At 38.5% G+C, this 26,338-nt stretch overlaps 1 protein-coding gene and 1 long non-coding RNA gene across 6 annotated transcripts in view; one reads left to right on the forward strand and one right to left on the reverse strand.

Moving 5' to 3' along the window:
• Positions 1-26,338, forward strand: part of CCDC3 (coiled-coil domain containing 3) — a 194,840-nt gene that overhangs the window by 42,249 nt on the left and 126,253 nt on the right. For 3 of the 5 annotated variants that reach the window (XR_009247785.1, XR_009247783.1, XR_009247784.1), the window contains exon 5: positions 11,237-11,368. The exons of 1 other annotated variant lie outside the window; for it this stretch is intronic. The gene's annotated coding sequence lies outside the window, so the exon portion shown is untranslated. Of the gene's footprint in view, positions 1-2,577; positions 5,143-11,236; positions 11,369-26,338 lie in introns of those variants that run through there. One more of the 5 variants, XM_058681886.1, reaches the window with a different exon arrangement.
• On the reverse strand, positions 706-8,469 carry LOC131483584 (uncharacterized). Its single transcript, XR_009247786.1, has 3 exons — positions 8,399-8,469; positions 2,463-2,661; positions 706-1,164 (listed from the first exon to the last, which is right to left on the reverse strand). It is a non-coding gene; the product is annotated as an uncharacterized LOC131483584 (long non-coding RNA).

The following is a 26,338-nucleotide window of genomic DNA, read 5'->3' on the forward strand; positions in this document are numbered from 1 at the left end:
ATCCCTTTGTGGCTAAACTTTCAGAGATGGATGTACGTTGACTGTCACACTGGGAAGGAGGTTAGAGGTAAGTGTAGAGCGTAAATGACTACCCAGGGCCATTTGGGTCTATAGGTGTTTGAGGCAGGAAAGTCTTTTTCTGTGAATCATTGCAGTGAAGGAGAAAGAGCATCCTGCTCCCGTCCCTACATATCAATAATTCTTCTGCCGCGGTTCCTGTGACAGCATTTCCAAACACTGGGGGAGAGGAGAGGGTCAAAGGACTTTTAGCTGACAATGCTGTATACAGGGAGGACACCAGGGATCAGGGATGGGGAGTGGCTTGCCTGAGGTCATAATGCAAATCAGTAGTGAAGTCAGGTTTTTACTCTGACATCCATCAGTTGACTCTAATCCCCATGTGGCTATCATCCTTTTGTAAACAAGGAATTAATATACTAATTAATTTACTATTCATGGGCAGTGTTTGTGAAATGCTTTAAAGTCCTAGGCAAAAGATACCACATAACTATCCCAAATTATTTATCATCTATTTATAGCACAAGGCACTATGAACAAGAGCATAATTTACAGACTAAAAATTTACATTGTAATCCATTAGGGAAGTACTTTTTAGAAACAGATCAGAGATAGATAGAACACAGCTGTGCCCAGACTAACAGCTGCCAGAGGCCAGGTCTGGAATATGCTCTTTACACCCCCGTGCTAAGCTCGAAGCCTGGCATGAAGCTGACAGTGAGCCAGTGTTTGCTCACTGCACCTGAGGCACAGGCATATTTGCGTTTGAGCTGTTCTCCCAGACAGTTCATCAAACGGTGTATCTTGGAGTTTCATTTCTCATTACTCCAAGGGGCTCTGGTTCCGTCTCGCTTAGATTGTGGTGAGGGAACTGAACCCTCACAAGTAGCCCAGGTTGAAACTAAAGGAGTCACCTTGAGAACAGGTGTGCAAGGGGTGGCCAAAACGGGCCATAGGGGCTACTGAGCTACTGGGCGAGGTGCATAGAGCAGGCCCCCTTGCCAGTCCATAAATCCCTCCCACCTGGGAGTTCTAGTGTCTTGGGCAAGATGCCACCTGCCAAATGCTCCAAGCCACCTGGAACAAGATGCTGTACAAACATCATCCTGATTAGTGTTTCTAATCTGCAGATCCTGGGCTCTGTGTCTGCAAATACAAAGAAAGGAATGGGGCCGGGTAGACAGAAACAAATGCATCTGAGCACACCCCAGGCTGCCTCTTGCTACGTGTCTTTCCAACAAGAGATGTTAAGCCCCTACTTCTAAGCCTCAGCAAGTCCTGTATATTTGTATGTGATAGGAGCTTCCTCTTCTGGAAATAAATAGTCCCCCCCCCCCAACCTTCAACAATCAACTTTTGTTCTTTCCTAGAAGAGCCCCTACACAGGCCCAGGCTGCTCTTTCCCATAACTGAATTGTGGGGACACTCCTCTGGTCCTCCAGCTTGCCTGTGAAATCTATTAGAGAGAGACCTCTCTAGGAAAAACTGTGTCTCTGGGTTCTAAGTGATCAGTTTCATCCCTCCACCTGGATCTAGGAGAACAGGGTCGTGTGGACACTCAGGTTATACACTTGCCAGTTTCTCTAAACAAATGGAAAGACAGTGCCCATAAGACCAAGGTACACTCCTCTGGGATATCTTAGCTGGCCAGAGTGTTCGAAGCTTAAGAAATGGCTTTGCAACCAAATTCAGAGTTTGGCAATTTCTTCAAGACTATGGATCCAGTGTCTTCAACTACCCAATGGCATGGGATGAATAGGGCAAAGGGAGGAGAATGCTGTAGTGTGAAAGAAATACAAGAGAGACCTAAGACGCATAATACTTTATACACTGTTTTAACTAAACTTATGGCAAAAAAGATTGCTTTAGATATTTGGGGAACTTTTATGAAGTTGGGTATCAGATGATTAATTTGTTGGGTGTGCTAACAGCGTTATGGTTACGTGCCAGAATATTCTTTTCTTTTTACACGCCTATTGCAGTATTTAGTGGCAAAATAACTTGAACACAGGGACTTGTTTTAATCTATTCTAGCTTAAGAAAAAAGTTACTGTTGTTAAACAGTATGGCAGAATGTCATTGATTATTGAAGCTGGATGACTGGCAGCTGGGAGTTTTTTTGGGGGGGGTACATTTGAAATTTTTTGTGAAAATAATTTAACAAAGAAAAAATTAAGTATCATATAAACATATGGGCATTCCTTGTGTGATAAAGGTTCTCAACATATGTGAGTCCTTTACTTTCTGTCTAGCTTAGAGGGAGCATGGTTTTCTAGAAATTGTCCAATTTAAACCCTTTGGCAAGGAGGTTTCTGTTTGCCAAGTTTGGTACAGTTTACCTGAAATTTATTTATTTTATGGGTTTTTAAAAATGTTTTGGAAATACTGCTAAGTTCATGGATGTCCACAGTTCAAAAGAGATAAAGTAGGGTTCATGATAATACCTCTCTTCCCGAGGGCAATCTATTTCCCTTGTTCTCCTTTTTCTTATTCACGCTGGTTGACGGGCACTTCCTGGTAGCTGTTAGACACTTCAGCTCCTTTTTCTCTTCTCCGTAGGGGAAAAGGTTTTGTTTGCGTATGTATTTCCACTCAAGTCCATTTTCTGAACTGTATTCCCAAGTGGTTCCAATTCCAGCGCACCTGAAATCAAGGAACCATGAATGGTATGTGAATGGTGACCATAGTTGTTGTTCTTTTCTTTTTTAAAAAAATAATATATATTTTATTGAGATATAAGTGGCATATACATTGTGTTCATTACATGATTTCAATATATGTATGTATTGCTAAGGGGTTGCCACAATAAGTTTAGTTAACACCTATCACTACACATAGTTAAAAGCACTTTTTTTCGTGTGATGAGAATTTTTAAGATCTACACTCTCAGCAACTTTCAAATACATGATACAGTATTGTGAGCTGTGGTCACCATGTTGTACATTAAATCCTCAGGACTTAATTTATCTCATAAATGGCAGTTTGTATCTTTTGATGACCTTCACCCATTTCGCCAATCCCTCTACCCACTGCCATTGGCAACCACAATCTCTTCTCTATGAGTTTGGTTTTTGTTTTTTGATTCCATGTATAAGTGATCACAACAGTATTTTCTTTCCCTGTCTGATTTATTTCACTTAGCATAATGTCCTTGAGGTCCATGCATGTTGTCCCAAATGGCAAGATATCCTTCTTTTTTATGGCTAAGTAATATTCCATTATTCCATATACAGAAATTATAATATTTATAGTTCACATTTTCTTCACCCATTCATCCATCAATGCACCATTAGGTGATTTCTGTGTTTAGGCTATTGCAACTGATGCTACAGTGAACATGGGGGTGCATATATGTTTTTGAGATATCAATTTTGTTTCCTTTGAATAAATACCCAGAGATGGAATTGCTAGATGATATGGTAGTGCTATTTTTAATTTTTTTGAGGAACCTCCATATTGTTTTCCATAGTGGTTGCCCAATTTACATTCCTGCCAGCAGTGTACAAGGATTTCCTGTTCTCTATATCTTCACTAACACTTATTTGTTATATTTTTGATAATTGCCATTCTAACAGGTCTGAGGTGATATTTCATTGTGTTTTTGATTTGCATTCCCTTGATTATTAGTGATGCTGAACATTTTTTCATGTATCTATTAGCCATTTGTATGTTTTTGGAAAAATGTTCGTATTCTCTGCCCATGTTTTAATTTGATAGCTTTTTTTTTGTATTGAGTTGTATGAATTCTTTATTTATTTTGGATATTAACCTCTAATCATTTGTATGATTTGCAAATATTCTCTACCATTTGGTAGGTTGCCTTTTCATTTTATCGATGGTTTCCTTTGCTGAGCTTAGTTTGATGTCGTCCCACTTGTTTGTTTTTGCTTTTGTTGCTTTTGCTTTTGGTGTCAAATAAAAAATACCATTTCCAAGACTGATGTCAAGGAGATTACCTTGTATGCTTTCTTTTAGGAATTTTATGGTTTTAGGCCTTATATACAACTATTTAGACCATTTTGAGTTTATTTTTGTGTACGGTATAAGAAAGTGGTCCAATTTTATTCTTTTGTATGTGGCTGTCCAGTTTTCCTAACACTATTTATTGAGGAAATGGTCCTTTTCCTGTTGCGTATTCTTGGTCATAAACTAATCGACCATATATGGGTGGGTTTTTTTCCTGACTCTCTATTCTATTCCAATCATCTTTGTGCCTGTTTTTATGCCAGTACTATACTGTTTTGATTACTAAGGTTTTGTAATATAGTTTGAAATCAAGAAGTGTGATGCCTTTAGCTTTGTTCTTTTTGCTCAAGATTGCTTTGGCTACTCTATTCCACACAGTTCTCTTCCCTACAAATGTTAGGATTGTTTGCTCTTTCTCTGAAAAATGCCATTGTACAATTGGTGCTGGATCTGTAGATTGCTTTGGGTAGTTGGGCATTTTAGCAATATTAATTTTTCCAATCCATCAACACTGAATATCTTTCCATTTATTTTTCTCTTCTTCAATAGAGACAGTTTTACTATTTCTTTTCCAATTTGGATGCCTTTCATTTCTTTTTCTTGTCCGATTGCTATGGCTGGCACTTACAGTACTATGTTGAATAAAAATAGTGAAAATGGACATCCTTGTTTTGTTCCTGGTCTTAGAAAAAAAGATTTCAATTTTCCACCATTGAATATGATTTTGAGCATGAGTACAAGCTATGGGTTTGTCATATATGGCCTATATTATATTGAATTAGTCCCTCTACACTCACTTCATTGGAAGTTTTTATCATGAATAGATGTTGACTTTTATCAAATTCATTGAGATGACCATATAATTTTTAACCTTCATTTTGTTAAAGTCTTGTATCATATTGATTAATTTGTGGATATTGAACCATTCTTACATCCCTGAAATAAATACCACTTGATTATGGTGTATAATCCTGATAATGTATTGCTGAATTTGGTTTGCTAACATTCTGTTGAGTATTTTTTGCATCTAAGTTCATCAAGGATATTGGCCTATAGTTTTCTTCTACTGTCCTTGTATTGCTGGCCTCATAAAATGAGTTTGAAAATATTCCCTTCTATTTTTAAAAGAATTTGAGAGGGATTGGTATTAATTTTTATTTAAATATGTGGTAGAATTCTTCCATAAAGTCATATGATTTTGGACTTTTCTTCATTGGAAGTTTTTGATTGATGATTCAATCTTTTTATTAGGAATGGGTTTGTTCAGATTTTCTATTTCTTCATGATTCAGTCTTGGTTGGTTGTATATTCATAGGAATTTATTAATTTTTTCCAGGTTGTCAAAGTTGTTGAGATATATAGTCTATATAGCACAACCTTGGTTTGTGAGCATAATTTGTTTCAGAAACATGCTTGTAATCCAAAGCACTCATATATAAAAGTGAATTTCAAGAACCATTGGCTCGGTAGTGATCATGTGATATTTGGTGTCAGGTACTACTTACGTTGCAAGACATCACTCGTCAAGTTAAAATTTATTAGAAATGTTTGCTCGTTTTGTGGAACACTCGCAGAACAGGTTACTCGCAATCCAAAGTTTTACTGTAGGTGTTTACAGTATCTCATACAATCCTTTTTTTTGTATGGTATTACTTGTAATGTCTCCCCTTCATTTATAATTTTATTTACTTGAGTCCTCTCTTTTTCTTGGTTAGTCTAGCTAAAGATTCATCTATATTGTTCACATTTTCAAAAAAAACCCTGCTTTTGGTTTTATTTTTTCTATTGTCTTTTTCATTTCTATTTCATTTAGTTCCACTCTGATCTTCATTTCTTTTCTTCTACTAACTTTGGGCTTGGTTTCTAAAATATTATTCTAGTTCCTTGTTAGGTTATTTATTTGAGGTCTTTCTTCTTAATGTAGGTGTTGTATCCCGTAAGTTTTGCTATGGTGTGATTCATTTTATTTGTTTCAAGGTATTTTTTGGTTTGTCTTTTGATTTCTTATTTGACCCATTGGTTTTTCAATAGCATGTAATTTGATCTCCATATATTTGTTAAATTTCTAGTTTTCTTCTTTTAATTAATTTGTAGTTTCATACCACTGTGGTTGGAAAAGATGTTTGATATAATTTCGATCTCAAATTTATTAAGACTTTTTTGTGGCTTAACATATGATTTATCCTGGAGCATGTTTCATGTGTGCTTGAGAAGAATGTGTATTCTGCTGTTGTTGGATGGATGAAAGGTTCTATAAATGTCTGTTAGTCCATCTCGTTTAATGTGTCATTCAAGTCTAATGTTTCCTACTGATTTTGTCTGGATGATCTATCTGTTGATGAGAGTGGGGTATTGAAGTCCTCTACTATTGTTATATTGCTATCTGCTTTTTCCTTTAGGTTTGTTAATATTTGCTTTATATATTTAGGAGCTCCTTGGTATTCTTGATATTTAAAAAAATGCTTTTGGATAATATGCCCCCCCCTTTTTAATGAAGCTTTATAGACATCATCCTCTTTTTTTTTAAGTTTATTTCTTTGAGAGTGAGAGAGAGAGAGCGAGAGTGAGAGAGAGAAAGAGTGGGGGAGGGGGAGAGGGAGGGAGACACAGAATCTGAAGCAGGCTCCAGGCTCTGAGCTGTCAGCACAGAGCCTGATGTGGGGCTCAAACTCATGAATCATGAGATCATGACCTGAGCTGAAGTTGGATGCTTAACTGACTGAGCCACCCACGTGCCCCAAGCCCTTTCTTTTTTAAATTAAAAAAAAATATTTTTTAGAGAGAGAGAGGAGGAGAGGGGCAGAGGGAGGGAGGGGAAGAGAGAGAGAGAGAGAGAGAGAGAGAGAGAGAGAGAATCTTAAGCAGGCTCCATGCTCATGGAGCCTGATGTGGGGCTTGATCCCACAACCCTGGGATCATAACCTGAGCTGAAATCAAGAGATGGATGCTCCACTGACTGAGCCACCCAGGCGCCCCAGGATGGCCCTTAAAATTTTTTTTTTATTTTGAGAGAGAGTGACAGAGAGAGTGTGAGCTGGGGAAAGGCATAGAGAGAAGGACAGAGTGAATCCCAAGCAGACTCCATGCTGTCAACACAGAGCCTGATGTGGAGCTTGATCCCATGAACCAGGAGATCACAACCTGAGCCGAAATCAAGAGTAGGATGTTCAACCACCTGAGTCACCCAGGCACTCCTGGCCATTTCTTAATATGAATAAAACAAGCAGAATAATCTTGGTTTAATGGAACATATATAAGCATGATATCTTTTGTCCTTGAGAAGATCACAGGTCTAACCAGAGTGACAATGTGGAACCACAGAAAAATTGATACTTTTTGAAAGGGTCACATAATGCAGGAAGCTAGCAAAGTGTTTTTTGAAACACATGGTCATTCAGTCCAGAACCAAGTTACTAGACCATGATAGCAGTCATGCCAAAAAGTGAGTTTCCTTTGTCTAGCTTTCAGGAAATTAGAAGAAAAAATAATGTGGGACAAGCTAGAGCAAAAACAGGAGCAAAATACACTGAAGACATGCAGAGGCCACTTCCACCTAGTAAAGGCTCTGTCTGTAAGGTTACCACCCAGAAATGGAGAGAGCAGTGGTGCTCTCTACTTGGGCATCCTCAAATGATGAGAAGACTGGGTTTTGTAGTATTTCTTTTGGTCCTTCTTGCTTTGAATCCAAATGAACAAAATGAAAATGATTTTTGGGGCAGTGTCAAAACAGATTTCTCATGCCATGGAAATTTCCAGAACTTTGAAAGTTAGAGGTGGAATCTGTGGTAGAGGCAGTGGCGTCAGAGAACACGACAGCAGTACAGGGGGAGAGGCTGGTAACTCATCTGCCTCCACTTTCATCCTTGATCACACACCTGCACACCTGGTTTAGTTGTAGAACAGGTCATTCTAAATCAGAGGGAAATCCCATACATTATTATACAATTATCCCATCAATATCTGTTGAGAGTTGACAGTATGGCTGCCATTTTGCAGGGTGATATTGTGTGGTGGGGACTGAGAAACTGTTTTCTGTCCTCAAGTCATTTATAGTCCAGAAATGTCTGGAACAATACCTTATTTGTGAAAAGGCAGCATCTTGGTTTTTGTAGATTTGACTATTGGAGAGACAGTGCCCTTTGGATTTTACTATCCTCCTATTTCCTGTATGTGTGTATTTGTATATCATCAATTCATCTTCCTAAGACTTCAACCCAAATCAGTTATTTAGTGGATGGAGCCAAGGGATTGGCAGTAATCTACAAATTCACTCCAATATACCGTGTGTGTGTGTGTGTGTGTGTGTGTGTGTGTGTGTGTGTGTGTGAAATTGGACAAGCCATTTAAATCCCTAGAGGTTTGGTTTGTTTCTATCATCTGTGAGTGCTGTATTAACTGAGAACTGAGTACTCACATTAGAAAAAAATGAACCTGAAATCCCAATAAGGTTCTTCAAGTGTCTGGGTGGTCTGGGTCACATGTGTTCTAAATTCTGTTCTGAGCTAGTCCACTGACTTAGTGGCATTGTGACACCGTCTAGTGCATCAACCTCGCCATGTAAGCCAAGGGGTCCTAGTCAAACATGTGATAAACATTCTCCTGCAGAATAATAATATCTCCCTAAGAGGAGTGTTGACCTTGGCTTCCATCACTAATTGAGAAGATAGAACATGAGGTTTAAATGCTGGCTCCAGCAGTTACTGGCTGTATGACTAGAACTTGGGTAAGTTAATATTGCCTTTCTGAACTATTGCTTTAATTCATTATCAATGAAACAGGGCTAATAATATTTACTTTGTAAGATCATAGCGATGAATGATGAACTACCCAGTAGAGTGTTGATATATAATAAGGGCACATGGTGGCTACCCAATGAATGGTGGCTGTGAATGAATGAATAGTCAGTGTTTTACTGTAGTGAGAATTCAGAGAAAAGAGACAAAGGGGAAGACTTCATAATATTAAGGGATGTGAAGAAATTCCTGATAAATCATGACTAATGGGAAACTTTTTCTGAAGGAAGCTATCCAATCTCTTTCTCGTTAGGTTCTTTAAAATAAGACAGTATCCATTTGTTGAAAGAGTTTGATGTAGAGCATATTACCTCCTGAGGTGTATTTTGGGTTCTGGGAAATGTCTTTTAGCAAGAGGAATCACTAGTGAGATTCACCTGTGAACCCAGGAGCTGATGCTTCTCACAAACTCATCCCTAATAAAGGTCCTACCTTCCCCCTTGGTGACAGGCCAGCTGGTTTGCCTTTGGCAGTTTTGTTTTCTTTTTTTTTTTTTTTTTTTTTTTATAAATTTTTTTTTTTTCAACGTTTTTTTATTTATTTTTGGGACAGAGAGAGACAGAGCATGAACGGGGGAGGGGCAGAGAGAGAGGGAGACACAGAATCGGAAACAGGCTCCAGGCTCCGAGCCATCAGCCCAGAGCCTGACGCGGGGCTCGAACTCACGGACCGCGAGATCGTGACCTGGCTGAAGTCGGACGCTTAACCGACTGCGCCACCCAGGCGCCCCGGCAGTTTTGTTTTCAAGTTTCCAGAAACAGAGCTCATATTGAAGCAACATTTACAGGTCCTTTAAAAATGACTTGAGATTGCCATGGAAACTGAAGTCAAAATGACAAAGTGCCAAGAGGAGGCATCCTTTGTTAATTGCTTATGAAGATAGATGAACGGAAAGTTTGCGCCTGGTAAAATGATAGATCTGTTCAAGAAAAGGAAATGAAAAAATAGGTAACAACACCCTTGGGAGGCCCAAAACAGCACTGTTGAAATCATTGACTCTGTGGAAGCATTTTGATTAGTTTCAGTTACACTACCTGTCAGATTTATGCTGGTGTAAAAAAAAAAAAAAAAAAGGAAGCTTATGTTACATTGACTATTATATGATTAAACTAAGAATCTCATGGAAGAAAAACAAAATGATCAGCATGTATACTTTTTGGTTAGACTTGCAGCCACCCCCCCCTTTTTAAAACAAATTATGTAATTTCATCAAGGATTAAACAAGAGTGAAAAAGACTGTTTCCTAAGTCTCAGTGAATTCAAGCACTTCAGATTTTTTCTATCATTATGTAAAGAAGTCATATCCCAGCTATCCAATGCTAAGTGTAGACTGCACAGTATTATAAAACACAATGTACTCTTACTAAAGTTTCATTTAAAACTTAAACATGTAGCAGAGATCAAAATTAAACCTCTACTTAAAAAGTATACCTTTGTTCACATGTTCTTTGTAACATCTATAGGCCTTTCAGATCTAATTTCTGTAGAACTGTCATACAGAAGCAGTTTGTAAAAGCTGTAGGTCATTAAGACTTGATGAGGAAGGTACTAGTGTATGTAATTTCAAGGCAAATGGTTATTGGTGCCTGGTAAGCTTCTGGGAGAATGACTGTTTAATTCTTCTTCATGAGTAAAGTTAAAAAAAATATATCTCATCATGAGGGTTGATGTGTGGGTGCTATTATGATGGTATTATTTCCAAGGACCAATGATGCCCAAATTCCGTTTTATGACTCACTCCTCCTCTGCAAAGGGTTCTTGACCTGACAGTGAAACTAAGGCACAAAAACTAAAGGGGAAACAAAATAACCAGAAAAAGTCCACTTAAATGGAATCCACTTAAAGTGAGGACCAAAATGTCATAGTAGACAAAGTAAAACAGGGTTGATAGGTATGATTTTGGAAAACTAAAATCAAAATTTATAAAAACAAATTTATTTTGCCTTATAATTAACAACATAGTTTTATTTTTTATTATTATTTTTTTTAATGTTTATTTTTGAGACAGAGACAGAGACAGAGCATGAACGGGGGAGGGCCAGAGAGAGAGGGAGACACAGAATCTGAAGCAGGCTCCAGGCTCTGAGCTGCCAGCACAGAGCCCGACGCGGGGCTCAAACCCATGGACCGTGAGATCATGACCTGAGCCGAAGTCGGATGCTTAACCGATTGAGCCACCCAGGCACCCCAACCACATAGTTTTATAATGACAGTTATGCACTAATCATTTGCTCAAACAAAAACATGTGTTAATTTTAGGGCTGTGGTACACTGTTAACTTTGGTGGTGCTCAACGAATCAAGCTTCCTTGTATTTGTACTCTTATTAGTTCCTTACATATTGATTTTGGGCTTGGCCATGTTACTAGTTTTGGCCAGTAGAACATTAGCAAGGGTGATGCAAGTAAAAGGCTGGTAAGTCCTTGCACACTGGGCCTTATTATCTTGGGATGCTTCTAGGAACCCATCCACCATGCTATGAGAAAACATGAGCAATCATGAGAGAAGCCCACGTGGAGGAGAACTGAGGCCCTCTAGCCAACTCCAAGTGAGCTCCTAGTCAGTAGCCAGTACTGATTTCTAGCCACAGAGGTGAGTCCATTTTATTTTTTATTTTATTTTTAATTATTTTTTAAAGTTTTAAAATTTATTTTTGAGAGAGACAGAGACAGAATGTGAGTGGGTTAGGGGAAGAGAGAGAGGGAGACACAGAAGCGGAAGCAGGTTCCAGGCTCTGAGCTGTTAGCACAGAGCCCGACGTGGGGCTCGAACTCACAAGCTGTGAGATCATGACCTGAGCCGAAGTCAGACGCTCAACTGACTGAGCCACCCAGGTGCCCCTAGGTGAGTCCGTTCTAGGTTTTCTAGACATTCTGACTTCAAGCCTACAACATGTGGAGGATAATAACTTCTGGGTCAACCCACAGAGATGTAAGAAGTAATAAATTGTGGGGTACTTGGGTGGCTCAGTCGGTTAAGTGTCTGACTTTAGCTCAGGTCATGATCTCGCAGTTTGTGGGTTCGAGCTACCCATTGGGCTCTGTGCTGACAGCTCAGGGCCTGGAGCCTGCCTTGGATTCTCTATCTCCCTCTCTCTCTGTCCCTCCCCTGTTTACTCTCTCTATATATAAAAAATAAACATTAAAAAAAGGAAGTAATAAACTGTGGTAAGTGGGGGGTGGTTTGTTATGCAGCAACAGATAACTAAAACAGAAACTATGACCTGGCATTGATTTTGAGTCTGGTAGAAGGAAGGGAGAAATTTGGAGGAACTACAAAAAGACTGTTAGTGGAGTCTGGAAGGGCAGTGAGGAAATTCCTATTGGAAGCTGAAGAACAGAGAACGTGAGTTATATGTTGGCAGAACAATGATCAAACTGTTTGCTTGTGGTATTCCAGGAAACAGAGAGAGTACCTACTGAACTTGTGGATCTGACTAAGGAGATTTCTGGGAAGGATGTGGAAAGTGCCACTGGCTTCTTTATGCTCCTGTGGTAAAGTACAGGGGGAACAAGCTGAACCAAAGAAGGAACTGTTCAGATTTCAAGCAGAACTTAGAACTAAAGAGGCTCTAAACATGTGGGTTTGTTAATAAAATTGTTTTTCACCCTCAGTCTCTACAAAAAAATTTCTCAAAGTATGAAATGACCTTCATTTGAAGATGAAATCCAAGGTGTTGGTAGTGAAATATGTCTTCAGGGTTCAGGTCTGTGTTATGGGATCTGAAAGACATAAGGAGTATCTCAAAGATCCTCTCAGACAAAGATATTTCTAAGAAGCTAAAGAGTATTTTCCCATGGGATTCTGATTTGCACTCCCTAAACAGAGAAAGGATTGTCTTGAAGAGATTTGTGTGTGTGATTTTGTTTATTAGGGTGAGTTATAATTTGATACATAAAAATGCAAAGTATGTACTGAAATTATACTGGCCTAGATTAAAAGGACAGAGACAAATTCAAAATAAGAAGGTGCCTTAAGATCCTCAAACTCGTCTGGGGAGGAGGAAGCAAGCCAAGGAAAGAAGCTTAGATGCAAGCCTGGGTCATTTCTCTTGGAAAAATAAGGATAGCTCAGAACAAAGTCTAGAGCACAGAGGGTAGAGGTAAGAGCCACAGAAAATCACTCTCAGGAAATTGAACTAGGTCATGATAAAAAAAACAAAAACAAAAACAAAAAAAACACTGCCTATATGTGTCTGGCTGGATTTAAAAATTGCTATGGACCAGTAACTGCTGTGTTTTTCCCATTTTCAACCTTTTTGAGTAGAAGTACCTATTGAAGTTTTCCTTGCCTCTTCATTGTATGTTGACTGTGTGAGGATCAGAAAACTTGTGTCTTTAGTTGACACGTCTTCAGTTCAAAAAGAACTCCACTCAGGAGACCTTGATCGCATCTAGACCTGACTTAGATGATGAGATTCTGTACTTGATGAGATAAGACCTTGAGAGCTTTGGAGAGGGTGAGTGTATTTTGAACGTGGGAAGGGCAGGACACATTAGAGGCCAGAGGGTGCTTTGTGGACTGTACTTTGGTGGTCCTTAGTGAAACTTACCTTCTGGTATTCCCTTCCTTATTGACTCTGGGCTTGGCCACATGGCAAGTTTTGGAAAATGGGAATTTGGCAAATTTGATGCAACTGAGGACTTGATAAGCACTTGTACATTGGGAGTTGCTCTCTTGGAGCAATACTTCCTGAAACCTAGACACCAAACTATGAAAAGCCCAAGAAACCATATGGAGGAGAACTGAGGTCCCAGAAAACACTTCAAGCTAAACGCCCAGCCAATGGCTAGCACCAACTTTCAGCCATGTGAATAACGTCATGTTGGATTTTCTTATCAATCCAGCATCCTAGACAATATCATATGAAGTGGAAGAGCTACCAGATTAACTAATAGAATTGTGAGAAATGTTATGTTCTCATTCTTTTAAATTATTAAATATGTGGCTGGTTTGTTATGCAGCAATAGATAAACCAATCATGAAGCTAATAATTTTTATTTCATTTATTTATTTAATGTTTACTTATTTTGAGAGATAGAAAGAGTGTGAGTAGGGAAGAGGCAGAGAGAGGGAGAGAGAAAAATCCCAAACAGGCTCTGCATTGCCATTTGATTCCAAGAACCATGAGATCATGACCTGAGCTGAAATCAAGAGTTGGACGCTCAACCAACTGAATCACCCAGGTGCCCTGGGAGGCTAATAATTTTTGGATAAAATTGTGCAATAGCAGGATAGAATATCCTTTACATTATGTTGAACTTTTGCCATATTATCACAAAAGAGCTATTTTTGTAAAAATAGTCAAAAGTTGTATTTAATTTTTCCTAAGCACTTTGTGAATCTATTGACAGTTGAATATCTTTATTTATTTTTTAAATGCTTATTTATTTAAGAGGTGGGGTGGGGGGGAGACTGAACCAGGGAGGGGCAGAGAGAGAGGGAGAGACTCCCAAGCAGGCTCCATGTTCAGTGTGGATCCCAGTGTGGGGCTCAATCCCATGACTGTGAGATCATGACCTGAGCTGAAATCAAGAGTTGGATGCTCAACAGACTGAGCCACCCAGGTGCCCCCTGAATATCTTTATTTTGAAAGTATCTTTTATGTTATCATTCTTGTTTATTTTCTCTTTGTTAACTGGCAAATTATGCTATATCATTTATTTCTGGCTTTGCATATATTTCAAATAGTTGTATAATATTTCTTTAATCAACTAATGAAATTCTGCATCTTTTGCAGTATTTGCAATTTCTTTTCACAGTAGGCTTCTACTGTATTTGACTTTATTATCTGCTATAATGGTGAGGAAGATATTGATATCTTGAAAGGGAGGGGCTTTGGTTAGAGATTAATTTCATCAGAAGTCAGTTTATTAATACATAGGTTTGCTTTATGATGACTTTGCTTCTCTTAAACAAGTCAGATATTGTACACTCATATACTAAGAGGTCCCCTGTACTGCCATAAATATAGCTGGGCAGGCCCTGGTAGCAGACAATGCTGCACTTTCTGGTGAAAGCTGAGTTGAAGCATGTGTGTTTGGCTTATGGTCTAAGAGGAGTTTCCTACTTTTCACCCTGAATCTAAATCTTGGCACAACCCACTCAGGTCAAACTTTGGGGAGGGAGAGAGCTAGAAAGAAGTCTGGGTCCCCACACCTGTCTTAGCATGCCATTATAGGTGTGAAAGAGGTGGGAAACAAAGAGATGAATGCCCTGAGAATTGATCTTTCGCACAGCCTGCACAGGAGGAGGCTGAAGAGAAAGAAGTTCTTGGTGGCCCTTAAAGGCACCAAGAACCTACTTACTGGTAGATGGGACCTAGTGAATGTCCTATGCTCTTGTCAATAAAATTAGCAACGCTTCATCTCTTGTGGGAGGGTGGAGGAAGGAGGGGGTAGAGGAATAGAAAAGTAGAAAGGATGGAAGAATCCCATCCCTTTTCAATATCCATCTTATTGGAGGAGAATCTACCCATTGAGTGATGAGATGTGGGGAAGTCACAAAGTTGAGGAATGGGGGAGTTCTTCCACTCTGAGGGCAGATCACTCTGTAATTTTTTCTTCATTCTCCCCCGTGGAAAAGAGGAGAGAGAACCAAGCAAAAGAATTGCGCCTCTGGGCAGAACCATTTTAGCAACGGACTAAGAGATGGTGGTCACAGGACATGAGCTTGTCTGAGTTGAAGTTCTCATTACTTGTTGTTGAAAAAAGTTGCATAATTTTTTAAAGCCAAGTTTTCCTAAAGTCTGGCACTAGAGCTAGAAGGGTATTGACTCCTAGGGATGCTTGAAGTGGAGGGAGCAGGTCTTGAGAGAAGATCTGGAGGTGGGGACAAGATCAAGTTGTAATGGAGGAGCACAAAGACGGGAAGGAACGGGTGTACTTTGACTTGGTTTACTTTAAATTTTTTTTAATGTTTATTTATTTTTGAGACAGAGGGAGACAGAGCGCTAGTGGGGGAGGGGCAAAGAGAGAGGGAAGCAGAATCCAAAGCAGGCTCCAGATTCTGAGCTGTCAGCACAGAGCCCAACGCGGGGCTCAAACCCACGAACTGTGAGATCATGACCTGAGCCGAAGTCGGATGCTTAACCGACTGAGCCACCCGGGCGCTTCTGAATTGGTTTACTTTAAAGGGTTGTTCCAGAAGAGTTAGATCTACTTTTTATTGGTAAATGTTAAGCTTAGTTATGTCCACATAACTCATTTTTATAAATAATTAGCAGGATATTTATAGTTATTTTATAGCATAGCTATAATCTATCCCTTTAAACACACAAATTCAATACACAGGAACATTTAAATGAAATAACCAGTTTTAGTGTTGAACAAACTTCAGAAAGCTGATGTTGTACATTTATAGCTACAGAACATGTACATTCATTAATTCATTCAACAAATTTGGAGCGCCTGATGAGTGCCAGTCACTATATCTAGTGTTCATATTATTAAAGCAGATTCAGGAAACTTATTTTTTTTTAAGTTTATTTATTTTGAGAGAGAGAAAGAGGGAGAGAGAGAGAGAGAGTGAGTGCACGTGTGGGAGAGAGGGAGCAGAGAGGGGCAGAGAGAGAGAGGGAGAGAGAATCCCTCATGGAGCCTGACACAGGGCTTAAACCCATGAACTGTGAGATCATGACCTGAACCAAAATCAAGAGTTGGACTCTTAACCAAGTGAGCCACCCAGGTGCCCCTGGAAGCTTATTTTTAAAAGCTGTAATGTATAAAGTGGGGTCACTGGCACTAAGTCTTAATGTTTTTAAATGGAACAAATGTTTTAAGTGGAACAAAGTCAGTAATGGAAAATTTGGAAAAAGCAGATATTCTTGTACAAAGTACTTTACCTTAGGTGTAGAAGTTGCTAGAATACTGACCACTTATTCCTTGGCAATAAGAGCAGGGATAGAAAGGTTAATAAATGCAGAGTGCAGGTGAAGAATCACTTAGGGAAAAACCACTAATTGTAATGCCTTTAGGGTTTTGTTAAAAATGCATCAGTTGGATACCAAAAAAGGCCATAATCAGTGCTATCCGCTTTCAATTATGTTTCAGAGCAGTATTTGTTAACCCCTTTAATGTGATGCTTTCATAGTAAACATAAGAACACCCAAACTTCTACACTTTCTATTCATTTCTAAACAGTCCTCACAATGTCCTACCAAGCCAAAACGCCTGTGAGACTCTTCCCCCAGAATAAGAGACCATTTCTCCAGCAAACTTTTCAACAGGATTTTAATTCTTCTGTCAGCTGGCAAAAACATTGAGCCAGCAGATTGAAAACACACAGCGGTGTGTATATTTGGAGTCTTTGTAAACTTTCCCATGCATGCAATGCCATTGGCTTTGCACTTCCCCCCCCAGCAGATACTGACAGATACTGATGAGCTGAGATATCATGCAACTGCTCAGAGGTGAAAACCGGTCTATGCAGTTTTGCATTTGCAGTCTATTGAGTGGGCCCAGCTGCGCGCCTCCCCTGCAGCAGGGGGGCACTTCCCTTTTAAGAACTTTGCTCCACTTCAGCCTCCGTGGCTTCCAACACTTCCCCAGGAGATTTCACTTCCTATGGGAAAGAGCCACTGTTGACACTGTCTCAGGGAAACTCATGGCAGCTTTGTGATAATCACACATATACCCTCTTTCCACCCCTCCTTAACGTTGGCTTGTTTTTTTGTTTTTGTTTTTTTTTTTCCATTTCATTCCAGGGACATTGATGTGAAAGGAAGGTCAATGAAAACCACCTTGCTTTCAGTCTGAGGGTTAGTTGTACTCTAACATGAAAAAGGAAGATTTTCTTTCAGAGACTGGCCTGGCATGCTTAACCTTAACCTTAACCTTGTCAGTTACAAGGACGTTTAAACATGTAAATGAAGGCGTTTCAGAGGATGTTGAACTAGAAGATTTTCAAGTTGCTTTCTCAGATAAAGGCTGTTCTTTCTCAGATAAGGTTATGTCTTCAAAGGCACTTTTTTTTTCTTTCCCCAACTTATCGATGGTACCAGTTTGACTTTTGGTGGATGTATACCCCAAGGGCACATAGTCTCTGCTTTATTCATTTCTATACTCTCAGGGACTGAAAAGTGCCTGCTGCACAGTAGTTGAAAGGTAAATGTTGATAGTTATTTGTTGAAACAAATATAGAGTGATTACTATACAGTATAGAGTATAAAATGCTCAACCCGTGCCTCATATTTCCATTTAGTATCTAAAAATTTACACAAGAGGATGTTGGGAACTTAATTTGATAGACTTCAAATTACAACAGGAATTCTTGATTACCTGAAAAATGAACTAGTCTCCCTGTTTCTGTTTTGCCAGCCACTGCCATTGGCAGTGACTTCGTCAAGCAGTAGAGTGAGGAAGCCAGCATAGCGCATTGTTATGGGGTGCTTGTCCACCCCAAACTTAGCTCGTTTTTCTTACTGAAATGCATATACTTAAAATGGCACAGATTAAGATGTCTGTCAAGAGGTTAGGCCCCTGTTTCTGTCCTCTCCTGACAGGACAAAACTGTCATAGACTCATAGTCACTGGAAGGGTCATTTAGTCTAAATATTAGTCCCCAAATTGGATGTAGTTTCAACTACTGTAGGCGATGGCCACATGTTCTAAACCTTCCTCCTGAAAATGTACCATGCATTAATGTTTTTTTCTCAGCAGTCCCATAACATTCCTGTTACAGAGCAAGATTCCAACTGTTTTAACATACCAAGTTATCGTATAAGAAAGAGGCCCCATTTGGGAGCCAGGGGACCCCAGGCAGGGATTCTTAACCCCATACCCCATTCCCAGCACCCCCAACTGCCTGTAGTTATGTGACCCCGGGGAAGGCATTTCACCTCTTGGGACTCTAACTTCTTTATCTGTGAAATAACATTGGCTTCCTGCCTCCCAAGGATACCAGAAGGAAGAATGAGTTAACATTTACATAGCTGCGTTGGGAGACTCCAAGAAAGGCAATGCATAAGTAGGAAATGTGATATAATAGAAAGAATGTCTTTTATTTTTAAGTTGGTCTTTGGTCAATCTTTCTGGGTCTAATCTCTATGTATAATAACAAAAGAACAGGCAAGTGTAAAAGAAAGCTCTGAACCTAATTCAGGTAGGATCACTCTGAATGATAGCTGCTGGGGTGTTTTGTTCATTTGTTAACTTTGGGGTGAGGTAACTTGCTATCAGGAGAAGCCTTTGACTCGGGACTGTATTTAGGCAAATCAGTAGGCACTCCTATTGGAGAAGAGCAGTTGGCATAGATGGACTGGTTGAAATTTGGAGTTTATCAAGATGGTAAGCTCCCAGAGGGTAGGGATTCTGTCTTGCATCTTTATGTCTCCCATATCTTTCCAGAGCCTGACATAGAGCTGCTAATTAGTTAGTGTTTGTCTAGTGAGTGCACTAGGATCTGAAGTGTAGCCTCACTCTTTGCCTGTATTGTGTCCTTCTTCCTGAATTGCAAATTGGGAGTAATGATACCGTCTTTGCAGGCTACTGTGAGGGCTAGATGACTGATATGTGTAAAGTGCCCAGCGCACTGTCTGACACACTTTTGGGGCACATAATCACAATAACTGTTGTCTCTCTCACCACTAATGTTGGGGACACAGGGTAGTGCTGTGGCCAAAGCACAGAGGGGTCTACATCCTGACCTTGATACCTATCAGTTCCCAGAGAGTAATGGTTTAACTTTTTGAAACTTGGTTCTTCATCTGGGTAAGAGGGTGCTAAAATTTGGTCCGCTTAGCAGCTCAATATCTACACTATAGTCCAGTATAACAAAGGGTCTGGTGTCCTTTTAAAGATCTTTTGTTGTAACATACATCAAGAAAATACATGGAACATATTTATGAAACAGAGTTAATGACTGTATGGCTACCACCAAGGTCAAGACATGGAACATTGCCAGCACCCCAAGAACCCATCATGTGCACACAGATCATTTCTACTCTTCTCTCATTTAACATTATATCATGTGCACATCCTTTGGAATTTATAAAATTTATGTTTAATTGTGATAACCTACTGGAGTACATAAATGTGCGACAATTTGTGAGGCAGTCTCTGTTGACAATTTGGGTGGTTCCCATATACTACATTAAGTTCTTATAAACACAGATCTGTTTTGTTCCCCTTTTTGAAATATTTTATTTTTGAAAATTATTTTATTTTTTATTTTAGAGAGGGAGAGAGAGGGCATTTGAGTGGAGAAGATGGGCAGAGGGATAGAGAAAGAATCTTAAGCAGACTCCACACTCAGTGCAGAGCCTGATGCAGTGCTTGATTCCATGACTCTGAGATCATGACCTGAGCCAAAATCAAGAGTTGGATGCTTACCCGACTGAGCCACCCAGGCGCCCCTGTTTTGTTCTCCTGATATGCAAGTTGCTCCTTGCATAGTTACTACCATTTCAAGAATTGTAGCTGTACAATATACTTTAATATTTGGAAGGGCAAAATTATTCCTGTTAATCCTCTTTTAAACACATCTTAACTATTCCACTTATTAATTTTCCTTTTTTTTTTTTTTTAGTTTGAAGCATCCTCAAATGGACAGAAAAGTTGCAGATTAAGTACCAACAAATTTTTTTCCTGAACCATTTGAGAATAAATTGGTCCATGATGCCCCATTATCTGCAAATTAATTAGTGTGCATTTCCTACGATCAAGGGCATAGAAATAGAAAATTAGCATTGATATATTACCATCATTGAAATGTCAGGCCCTATTCAAGATTTGCCACTTGTCCCAATATTGTCCTTTATAGCAAAAGGACCCAGTTCAGAATCATACTTTGCTTTTACTCTTTTGCATGTCTTTTCCATCCCCTTCAATCTGGAACAGCTGCTGGGTCTTGATTTGATTTTTGTGAACTTGACACTTTCAAAGACCATAAGCCAATTATTCCGTAGAATATTCCTCAGTTTGGTTTGTCTGATATTTCTTCACTATTATATTTATGTTACACACCTTTAGCAGGAACATGATAGAAGTGATGTTGTTCTCACTGCGTTTTATCAAGTGTCACGTGATTTCAATATGTCCCATTACTCAGGTGGTTTCTGCCAGACTGCTCCAACTATAAAGTTATCCTTTTTGTCCTTTGTAATAAATAAATACGTTGTTGGGAGCTATTCGTAACTAGGTAAATATTCCTGAAATGTTGTTCATTCATGGATTTACTATTGTAAATGGTAAACTACAGTAAAACCTTGTGTTGTGAGCAACTTGTTCTGCAAGTGTTCCACAAGATGAACAACATTTATTTTTTCTTTTTAATTTTTAATGTTTATTTATTTTTGAGAGAAAGAGACACAGCACAGATGGGGGAGGGGCAGAGAGAGAGGGAGACACAGAATCTGAGGCAGGCTCCAGGCTCTGAGCTGTCAGCACAGAGCCCGATGCGGAGCTCGAACCCACAAACCATGAGATCATGACCTGAGCCGAAGTCAGCTGCCTAATTGACTGAGTCATCCAGGTGCCCCCATGAGCAAACATTTCTAACAATTTTAACTTGATAAATGAGCGATGTCTTGCAATATGAGTAGTATTTGACGCCGAATGTCACATGATCACAAGTGAGACATTGGTTCTTGAAATTCAGTTTGATATACAAGTGCTTTGGATTACACGCATATTTCTGGAACAAATTATGCTTACAGACCAAGGTTTTACTGTATTTATAATTACAATTATCATGCATAGTAAACTATAGGTTATAATCCATTATTATCATTATTAATTTTAATTGATCACTGGAAGCTCCTTCAGGCTAGGCTGTGTGTGTGTGTGTGTGTGTGTGTGTGTGTGTGTGTGTGTGTGAGGATGTCCCCATAGTCTTAGTGCAGTCTTAGGCTTTAACAACTTCAGAAGTACAAGTGCTATAAATTAACAAAAAAATGTCATTGGGAAGTTTCCTTATTTATACTTGTTTACACTTAGCTTTTTGAATTTTGAGTAATAAATTTTTATTTTAAGGTTTGTTTGAACAGTTTTACCGATGAGAATTTCTGAGACCATTGGCTTGGTTCCCATTAGGGGAAGTTTCCTGGCTTGGTCAGATCTGTCACTGGATGTATCTCCATTAGATTTTTTTCTTGTGAGATCACATCAAACTGGCATGTATGCATAAAATCAACTTTCTTCCAACAAACTAGATAACCTAGGTGAAATGGATAAATTCCTAAAAGGCACAAATTGCTAAAACTGACTCAAAAAGAAACAGAAAATCTGAATGGATTTATAACAGGTAAAGAGATCGAATCAGTAATCAAAACACTTTTGACAAAGAAAAGCTCAGGAACACATAGTTTCACTGGTATATTCTATGCAACATTTAAAGTGCTAATACCAATGCATCATAAAATCTTCCAGAAAAAAAAAAAAAGATGAGAGGAAACTCTCATTCATTCAATGAGACCAGTCTTACCTTGATACCAAAACAAAACAAACATCATCACAAGAAATGAAAAATATAGACCACTATCATCACAAGAAATTTAAAATATAGACCACTATCTCTTATGAATATAGATGCAAAAATCCTCAAAAAAAAAACCTAGCAAACTGACTCTAGCAACATATAAAATGGATTGTACACCATAACCAAGTGGAATCTGTCCCAGGAATGCAAGGTTGGTTCAACACATGAAAATTAATACACCATCTTACTAAAATTAGAAGATAAAAATCACATGATCGTAAATAGACAAAAGAAAAACATTTGGCAAACCCAATACTCTAATGAAAAAACATTCAACAAATTAGAAATTCGAAAAAGGAGGGAACATACTCAATGTGATAAAGGTCACCTGTGAAAAGCTTACAGCTAACAAAATATGAAATGAAATTAGTTAAAAAAAAAGATTGAGGGGAGAGGAAATTGGCAGTGACTGTTTATGGGTATGGTGTATCCTTTTGGGGTGATGAAAATATTCTGGAATTACATAGCAGTGATGGTTATGCAACCTTGGAATATACTAAAAACCACCGAAGTATACACTTTAAAGGGGTGAATTTTATGGAATGTCAGTTAGGTCTCAATAAAAAAAGCAAAACAAATGAGAGTCTCAAAGGAAAAGCCTCATTTTTTGTATGACCTGAAAGCTAGAATTTTAAAGGAAATCTTTTATGTCCCTGGGGAGTAACTGATGAAAGTTTTACAAAGTTTAAAAATTGACTAGAATCATGTATGGCACAATATAGTAATTAAATAAGTTTAAAACAGTTTTCTTTGTTTTTTTATATCTTATTTTAGAGAGAGAGAGAGAGAGAGAGAGAGAGAGAGAGAGAATTTTAAAGCAGGCTCCAGGTTGAGTGTGGAGCCCGATGTGGGGCTTGATCCCATGATCTTGGGATCACGACCTAAGCCAAAATGAAGAGTTGAACACTCAACCGACTGAGTCACCCAGGTGTCCGTAAAACATAGTTTTCTTTGTATACCATTGACATACACTAAACTGCATATGTTAAAATGTACATTTTGGTAGGTAAGTTTTGACACGTGACTACACTGAAGAGAACATGACCACAATAAAAATAACCAGCATATTCATTATCCCCAACGGTTTCTTTATATCTCTCTGTAATTCTACCTTCTCACAATCTCTCCCTGGGCTCTAGGCACCCCCTAATCTTATTTCTGATACTATATATCAGTTTGCATTTCTTGGAATTTTGTATAAAAGAAACCATATGATGTACTCCTTTTTTAAGAGTCTGGCATCTTTCACTTGGCATAATTATTTTGAGATACTTCCATGTTTTGTGTGTGTTAATAGTTCATTCCTTTTCTGCTGAGTAATATTTCGTTGTCTGTCAGTTAGTTTACCCATTTACCTGTGGAAGGATGTTTGGGTTGTTTCTAGTTTTTAGCTATTTCAAATAAAGCTGCTATGGACATTGATATACAAGTCCTTGTATGGAATATGCTTTAATTGTCTTGGGTAAATACCTGGAGTAGAATGGCCTGATCATATTTTTAGCTTTTTAAGAAACTGTCGGGGTGCCTGGGTGGCTCAGTCGATTGAGTGTCCAACTTCAGCTCAGGTCATGATCTCGTGGCTCGTGGCTTCAAGCCCTGTGTCTGGCTCTGTGCTGACAGCTCAGAACCTGGAGCCTGCTTCAGATTCTGCCTGTCTCTCTCTCTCTCTCTCTCTCTTTCTCTTGCTCAAAAATAAATAAGCATTAAAAAAATTAAAAAAGAAGAAACTGTCAAATTGTTTTCCAAAGTGGTTGTATTGTTTATATTCCCACCAGCAATGCATGAGAGTTCCAATTCCTTCACATTCTCAGCAGCACTTGGTATGGTCAGTCTCTTTAATTTTTGCTCTTCTGGTAGATTTGTAGGGATATCTTGCAATGGTTTTAATTTGCATTTCTCTAATGACTAACAATGTTAAGTATTTTTCCGTTCAATTGGTTGCCAACCTAACTGCAAGTAAAGTGTCTGTTCAAGTATTTTACCCATTTTTTATATTGGGTCATTTGTCTTTTTTTTAAATTGGGTTTTGGATATTCTTTTGTGTCCAGATATGCATCCTTTATAACATATATGCTTTGCAGGTATTTTCTTTCAATCTATAGCTTGATGTTTCATTCTCTTCACAGTGTCTTTTGAAAAGCAGAAGTTTTAAATTTTGATAAAGCCCAATTTTTGTCTAACCCAAGTTGGGAGAGGTTTTCTCTTAAAAGCTTTAGAGATAATTTTTGCATGTGATGCAAGGTATGGATTGTAGGTTTTTATTTTGTTTTTGTTTGTTTTTTGGCTTAGAGATACCCAATTGTTCTAGCACCATTTGTTCAAAACACGGCTTTTCTTCAATGGATTGCTTCTGAATCTTTGAAGAAAATAGTTGTAGAAAATCATATATATATATATATATATATATATATATATATATATGAGCTTATTTCTGCACTCTTTATTCTGTTTCATTGATCTATGTGTCTGTATTCACACCAAAGCATGCTTTATTGATTACTCTAAGTTTGTAGTAAGTCTTAAAATGAGTTAATGTTAGCCTTCAAACTTTGCTCTTTATTTTTCAAGTTATTTTGGCTATTCCAAGTTCTTTGCATTCTGTATGAACTTCGGAATCTGCTTGTCAGTTTCTACTGAATAGTCCACTGGGATTTTGATTGGGATTACATTGAATTTGCAGATCAGTTTGCTTAAAATTGACACCTTAACAATATTGAGTTTCCTGACCTATTGGTAAAGCATATATCATGATTTTTCAAAGTTCTTCAATTTCTCTCAGTAAATATTTTATAGTTTTCAGTGTACATTCTTTAACATATTTTTTAATGAGATGTATTCTTAGGTATTTCATGTATTTTGATGCAACTATAAATAGGTATTTTTTAAATTTCAATTTCCAATTGTTCATTGTTAGTACATAGAATACAACTGATTTTTGTATATTGATCATGTATTCTGCACCTTGTTAAACTTGCCTATTAGTCCTAGTAGCTTTGCTATAGATTCACTTGTATTTTCTAGATAGATGATCATGTAAGCTATAAATAAGTAGAATTTACATATTCCCTTTTCAATGCGTTTTATTTCTTTTTATTGCCTAACCCTGGCTAGAACCTTCAGTAATTTGTTAAATAGAAGTGGTGAGAGCGGTCTTAGGTGGAAATAGTTGGTCTTTCACATTCATGTTAGCGGATTTTTCACAGATGCTCTGTATCAGGTTGAGGAAATTCCTTTCTATTGCTAGTTTGCTGAGAGTTTTTAGTTAAGAATTCTCTCTTGTTCTCTCTTTTTTCTTTTTGTAATCATGTAACATGTATATTTCTGAGTTCATAAAAGCTTGAAATAGCACTAAGACTTTTGGGACAAAGATGTATATTCATATACAGATAGTCACATACAGTTACATTTATTTCTGTATTATTTAAAAATAATTTATATTATATTGAAAACAATGAACCACAGGGTTTATTCCATTTTTCTTCCTTTCCATATTTTTAACTCCTTTCTCTGACAGTAGAAAACTGGCTTCCATTATCCTTAATATATTTGTTTATTTGGTCAACTTCCTGTGTGTATCCATTCTCCCATCACTGCCACCATCGCATATCTCCTGCAGATGCACTTGGCCTCTGACACTCATTGCTGGTAACTTCCTGATATGGACACTCTCTTTACCTTGTTAAGCCTCTGACTCCATGCCCTGAGCTGCCCTTCTGCATGGACACCACCTTACTCTAACCATCCTCTGACACTCTGCACTTGTTATCGCCTTCCACATGGAAGCCCTTTCCCCTGGTTTATGCACTGACATCCTGTACTGTACAACTATGTGAATGTCCTCCTTACCCCTGTTGGCTTCTGAAGCTCATGTTGGGCTGTACCCATATGAGGCCCCCTCTTTGCCCTACTTAGACATGAATCTCTGAAAAAATTGCTCTCCCCCATGGTTATCTTCCTCACCTTCTTGGGCTCCAAAGCCCATGACGTGCTGTTCATATGCAGAGACACCCCCCAGCCCTGCTGGAGCTCTGATATCCTACACTGGGCCACTCTTTTGCATGGATCCCTCTTTACCCTTCATGGTTC

The sequence above is a fragment of the Neofelis nebulosa genome, chromosome 8 (assembly GCF_028018385.1).
Source record: "Neofelis nebulosa isolate mNeoNeb1 chromosome 8, mNeoNeb1.pri, whole genome shotgun sequence".
NCBI classification, from domain to species: domain Eukaryota; kingdom Metazoa; phylum Chordata; class Mammalia; order Carnivora; family Felidae; genus Neofelis; species Neofelis nebulosa.